The 6,655-nt window shown below is 40.4% G+C and overlaps 1 pseudogene across 1 annotated transcript; it reads right to left on the bottom strand.

Annotated features, from left to right (window-relative positions):
• Positions 1-3,719: 3,719 nt before the first annotated feature.
• On the bottom strand, positions 3,720-4,127 carry LOC308278681 (large ribosomal subunit protein eL32-like; annotated as a pseudogene). Its single transcript has one exon. The product of its transcript is annotated as a large ribosomal subunit protein eL32-like (transcript).
• Between the last annotated feature and the right edge of the window lie 2,528 nt (positions 4,128-6,655).

The raw sequence follows: 6,655 nt of genomic DNA, 5'->3' as shown, positions 1-6,655 counted from the left end.
GAATACACTTGTAATCCCCGCTCTTGGGAGGCAGAGATAGGAGAATCACAGAGGTTCAAAGCCAGCCTCTCTGGCTTAAGAGACCCTGTTTCCAAATAAAATATAAACATAAGTCTGGGAGTGTAGCCCGGAGGTAGAAGGGTTCCATCCCCAGTACCACCCAAGAAAAAAAATGAATGAATCAATGAATAAATACATAAATAAAAATAAATAAATCCGGGCTACAGGTGTAGTTCAGAAGTAAAGCCCCAGGGGGTTCAATCCCCAGTACCATTAAAAATTATAAAAAATATTAGCATAATGTTACTGAATTTGCATTTATGGATCCAAAGTTGTAGGAAGGGACACAGGATCCAGAAAGAATTTAGGCAGACAAGGCTTTATTGAAGGACCTTCACTACAGCCACAAGGGGGTCACAGCACTGACTGGCAGTGTCAGCTAGCTCCAGCAAAGGACAAAGAGCAATAGCTTTCGTGACCCCTAGGGGTAGTCAGGAACTCGTCTCTTGACGTCATCACATGTAGAGGTAGGATGTTCCTTTCACACATGCCTTCTTTATCATGCTTCTTCCTGCATCACAGGTCTCATTGCCACACTAAGTCGCCGCACGGGGCATGCATTGTACTCTGCTGATTAGGTGAAGCTAACTGTGGGTTACTTTGGTGATTTCTACATATACATTTGCCCGTCGCCACCTGAAGTTGCCATCATTTGGAGCAGCCTCTAATATTATTATTTCATGATTGTGTAAACCCTGCTTTGTCTGACTTCAGCTGGCATACCTTTTGACCACATAGTGTCAGAAGGCTGAGCTGACTTTTCCAACCTTCCATCTCCTGGCATGTTGTCTCGTTCCTAAATCCTTAAAAACCTGTCTTATTTATTTATTTATTTATTTATTCATAGAATTATATTTGTGTAGCTAGATGTGGTGGCACATACATGTAAGCCCAGTAACCAGGAGGCTGAGACAGGAGGATTGCTGGTTCCAGACCAGCCCCAGCAACTTTGTAGGAACCTCATCAACTTAGCAAGACCCTGTTTCAAAGTAAAAAAATTAAAAGGGCTGTGGGTGTAGCTCAGAGGTAGAATGTTCCCGGGTTCAATAACCAACCCCAAAAGTGAATTTTATTGGTGTAATATAATTATACATCATAGTGAGATTCAAAGTGATACATTCACACAACTCTGAATGTGATTTCCCCCCAACCCCATCCCTCTTCTTCCTCCTCCCTCCCTGTGTATGTAAGGTTGGTAGTGATGCTTTATATTTGACCATAATCTTATTTAGTCTTTTCCCTCCTTGGGTCTCCCTTTTTCCTTCCCCTCCTCTCTCTCCCCCATCCCTTTCTACTATTCTATTGGTCACTGTATTGTCATGAAGTCCCGCAGCAAAATTCACAATAGCCAAATTATGAGACCAATCTGGGTGTACATCAACAGATGAGTGGACAAAAAATGCAGTATACACACACAAAGGAGTTTTACTCAGCCATACAGAAGAAGAAAATGATGTAATTTGCAGAAAAAATGGGTGGAACTAGAAGAAGATTATGGTAAGTGAGATCAGTGGTCTTAGAAAGCCAAGGGTCCCCTGTAGTCCCCCTTTAAGCTTCTAGTTGTTTTTTTTTTATTGGTACATTGTAGTCATACATCTTAAAGGTGTAAAAGACTTGTGTAGGTATACATGCACATATCATCCAGTTAGCCCTTACCTGATCCGCACCCCATTCAATCCCCATCCCTCCTACCCATGCTTGGCTTAGTGATTGACTTTGATACATTTGTTTAAGTACATTGAATATGCTTTAGAGAGGTTCCCTCTCCCCAATCCCATCCCCTCAGTTAGGTCACCTTATTTGCTCCTCTATAAGATCTCCTTCTTCATCTAGAGTTCCTCCTGTTACCCATTTATCCCTTGCTTTCGATTATTAGGGAATGCATCCAATTTCTTATTTTTTGTGGCTGACTAATCTCACTTAGCATAATGTCCTCCAGTTCCATCATTTCCCTGTAAATGAAGCAATTTTGTTTTTCTTTATGGCTAAGTAAAATCCCATTGTGTACACATCCCACAAATTTTTAGTCCATTCATCTGTTGATGGACATCTTGGCTGGTTCCATAGTTTGGCTATGGTGAATTGTGCAGCTATGAACATAGATATTCATGCATTAGTTTGGTATTTTGGTTTCCTTTCTTTGGGGTAGATACCAAGAAGTGGTATGCTGAATCAAATAGTAATTTTGTTTCCATTCTTCTGAGAATTCTCCATACTGTTTTCCAAAGTGGTTGCACTAATTTGTAATCCCATCAACAATGTTTTAGAGTTCCCACTTCTCCACATCCTCGCCAGCATTTGTTGTTGCTTGTGTTTTGAATGATTTGACATTCTAGTTGGAGTTAGTTGAAATCTCAGGGTAGTTTTTATTTACATCACTCTGATTGCCAATGATGTTGAGCATTTTTTCATGCATTAATTGGTCATTTGAATTTCTTCTTTCATGAAATGTCTATTTAATTCGCTTACCCATTGTTTGATTGGGTTATTTGTTTTCTTCGAGCTGAGTTATATTCTAGATATTAGTGTATATTCTACATATTAGTCCTTTATCGGAGGAGTAGGTAGCAAAAATCTTATCCCATTCTATTGGCTCTCAATTGAGGTTCTTGACAGTTTCCTTTGCTGAACAGAAGCTCGTTAGTTTCATGCAATCCCACGTATTGATTTGCCTTTTAGTTTCTTGTGCCTTTGGGGTCTTGTTGAGAAAGTGTCTATCTGTGTCTATGTGTTGCAGTGTTGGACCTATGACCTCTTCAAGGAGCCTCAAGGTCTCTGGTCAAATTTCCAAGTCTTTGATCCATCTTGAATTGACTGTTGTGCAGGGTAAGAAAGTGGGATTTATTTTTATTTTTTCTGCATATGGTTAACCAGTTTTGCCAACACTATTTGTTGAACAAAGTATCTTTTTTCCAGTGTATGCTTTTGGCCTCTTTGTCAAAAATCAATTGGCTGAAAGTGTGTGGACTTGTTTCTGGGTCTTCTATTCTGCTCCATTGGTCTATGTATCTGTTTTTGTGCCAGTACCATGCTGTTTTTATTAAAATGGCTTTGGAGTACAGTTTAAAGTCAGGTATTGTGATTCCTTCTGCATGGTTTTTGTTGCTGAGAACTATACTAGTTTTTATTGCTGACAACTACTTTGGCTAGTCTGGTTTTTTGTTGTTCCGAAGCTCGTGGGGTGGAACCCACTTACTTTTCTACCTCTGGGCTATACTCCCAGACCTATTTTTTTATTTGGAAACAGAGTCTCACTAAGTTGCTGAGAGCCTCACTAAATAACTGAGGCTGGCTTTGAACCTGTGTGATCCTCCTGTCTCAGCCTCCCAAGCGCTGGGATCACAAGCATGTGCCACCACACCTGGCTAGCTCCTGATTTTCTGATCTGGCTGTTAAGGCCCTGGCATTGAGAGCTAGCTTGGCTGCCTTATTTTCCCCAGTAAGTATTTATTACTTAGTACTGAGGGATGCTATTTTTCATGGGGGTCCCTAAACTGTGTTAGTAACTGATATGTTAATTTACTCAATTTCATCATTTCACATTGTATTACAAATCATTACATCATTTTACCTCATAGATGTACATAATCTTTTTTAACTGAAAAAGTTTTTGTAGCTTTATTTAAGCACACATGCGAAAGCACGCTTGCTTGTGGCGTCTACTCGTTTTCCTCGCTGCGCAGCCTGGTGTTGGGGTTGGTGACTCTGATGGCCAGCTGGGCTGCTCTTTCCACAATGGCTTTGCAGTTCTTGGAGGAGACGTTGTGGGCAATCTAGGCACAGTAAGATTTGTTGCACATCAGGATCACCTCCAGCTCCTTGACGTTGTGGACCAGGAAATTCCGGAAGCCACTGGACAGCATGTGCTTGGTTTTCTTGTTGCTCTTGTACCCGATGTTGGGCATCAGGATCTGGCCCTTGAATCGTCTCCGCACCCGGTTGTCAATACCTCTGGGTTTCTGCCAGTTCTGCTTAATTTTGACATATTGGTCCAACTGGTGCCGGATGAACTTCTTGGTCCTCTTTTTCACAATCTTAGGCTTCACGAGAGGTCTGAGGGCGGCCATTGTGCCACGAGGCGGTGTGGCCAGATGGAGACCGCAGAGGCGGATGGCCAGCGATTCAGACTCACCGAGTGGGAGAGATGTACATAATTCATATTTGTCAGTATGTAAAAAGACCCCAGACCCAGCTCAGTGTTTCACATGCTACATGATCTTCAGTATGTTGCACAGGTACTCCGAATCTCATTTACCATTTCAAAGAAGGAGAAATAATAGGGCCTATCTATACACCTAGCATAAGAATTAAATGAGAGCCTCTATGGAAAGTGTCAAGCCCTGTGCCTGGCACGTGGCAAGTGCCCAGTGAATGTGAACTAACATACTTCTCCCTTATCTGATGCTAACTGTAATAATGCAAGCTCCCTATTTTTGTGACAACGAAGACAGCAGCTTTCACGGTTGTTTGGAAGTTTCAAATTCTCATTGTAGGGACAGTTCTCATTAATATTCTCACCACTGCTTCTTACGGACATCAGCACAGGCTGAGATTTATCTAATGTGAACAATTTAATATAATTTCTGTAAGCATACACACTGCCGGCTTTCAATTACTCACTCTAATGGAGAAGATCAGAGCCATGGGTAATCCAAAATTATTCCGGACCCAAAGTCAGCTGCTTTGCTTGGAAATGAACTGGGTAACCTTCCTTTGTAGCACATTTACCTTTTGGATTCCTCTATGCTTTGGATAATAATAAAATGAATTTACATTCTCTAAGCACACTAGTTGGTAGCAAGTGAAAATGCACAGAAATATTCTTGGGGAAAGGAGAAGCTAAAATCATGACAGCATTTCTTTTTGCAATGAAGGGAGGATTTACTAAGAATTTTTGTCTGTGATTCTCCAGATTTATAAGAGATAAAAATCATATGATGAATTGTTAAAATGGACATTCATAGCCCCATCCTTAAGATTCTGACTCAATGGTTCTGGGGTGATATTTAGAACATTTTTGTAGTAAAAATATATAACTTTAGGAGCTGGCATATAGTTTGTAGTAAAAATATACAACATTAGGGGCTGGCATAGAGTTCAGTGATAGTGTGTGCTTAGCATGCATAAGGCCTTTGGCTCAATCCCCAGCACCAAAAAAGAAGTTAACATTAAATTGACCACTTTAACATCATTGGTATGTACAGTTCAGTGGTGTTCAGTATTTTCACATTGTGCTGCAACAGATCTCTAGAACTTTTTTCATCTTGTAAAACTGAAACAAACTGTATTCCTCTTCCATTCCCCACCCTTCCTCAGCTCTTGGCAATGAATTTTCTACTTTCTGTTTCTATAGTTCTTGCCTAGATACTTCATATGAGTTAAAACATAGAACATTTTCCTTTTGTAACTGACTCATTTCCCTTAGCATAATGTCCTCAATTTCCATTCATGTTGTAGCACATGACAGGATTTCCTTCTCTCCCTTCTTGTTGTTGTTTTTGCAGTACTGGAGATAGAACCCAGGGGTATTCTACTTCTGAGCTACACTCCCCCACAGCCCTATTTTTTATTCTTTTTCTTGAGACAGGGTCTCACCAAGTTGTGGAGGCCTCACTAATAGCTAATGCTGGCTGTGAACCTGTGATCCTCCTGTCTCAGCCTCCCAAGTACTGGGATTACAAACATGAATCACTACACCCGGCTGATTTATTTCTTTATAAAGGCTTTAACTCCAGTACTTGGGGGGCTGAGACAGGAAGATCACAGGTTTATGGACAGCCTCAGCAACTTAGCAATACCCTCAGCAACTTAGTGAGACCCTATTTCAAAATAAAAGGTAAAATAGGGCTGGGGTATAGTTCAGAGGTAGAAAGAGCCTAGGTTCAATACCCAATACAACAAAAACAACAACAAAATATTTTATTGTATGTAAATGCCACATGTATGTATTCTCTTTATATATTCACCCATCAAGGGATATACTGTTCTCCTTCCTTCCTTCCTTCCTTCCTTCCTTCCTTCCCTTTCTTTCTTTCTTTCCTGCTTTCTTTCTTGTGGTGCTGGGATTGCACATACAACCTTGCATGTACTAGGCAAGCTACTCTAATACTGATCTCCACCCCAAACCCAGATGTGCTTTTCTAGGAAACACTCTGTGTGACTGTTAATGCTGGACTTTATACCACACTTTGTGAATAATTATATAGACCACAAACTTTAAACCCAGAAGTGCCTTAACTTGAGGATCAAGTATCACATTCCATTTTACAGTTGAGAAAACTGAAGTTCAGAGAGAAGAACTGACCAGACAAATATCATAAGATACTGAGAAAGGTGATAGTAAAGGTGATAATGGAAGCTAATTGAATATCCCATTTAATAGATAAATAGGTGATAATGGAAGCTTCTAAGAAATAAAGAGGAGGAAAGGGTGTCACAAAATAAATGAATGAACATATAATAAAAATGCAGATTCCCAGGCATCTAATTTAGTAGGTCTGAGTTAGGACATATGTGTGTTTGTGTGTATGTATGTGTTTCTTAGTACTGGGGATTGAAGCCAGGGGCATTCTACATCCAAATTACATCCTCAGCC

Source organism: Muscardinus avellanarius, assembly GCF_963383645.1.
Source record: "Muscardinus avellanarius genome assembly, chromosome: X".
Taxonomy (NCBI): domain Eukaryota; kingdom Metazoa; phylum Chordata; class Mammalia; order Rodentia; family Gliridae; genus Muscardinus; species Muscardinus avellanarius.
The sequence above is the reverse complement of the archived record's forward strand: the minus strand, read 5'-3'. Positions and strand labels throughout refer to the sequence as shown.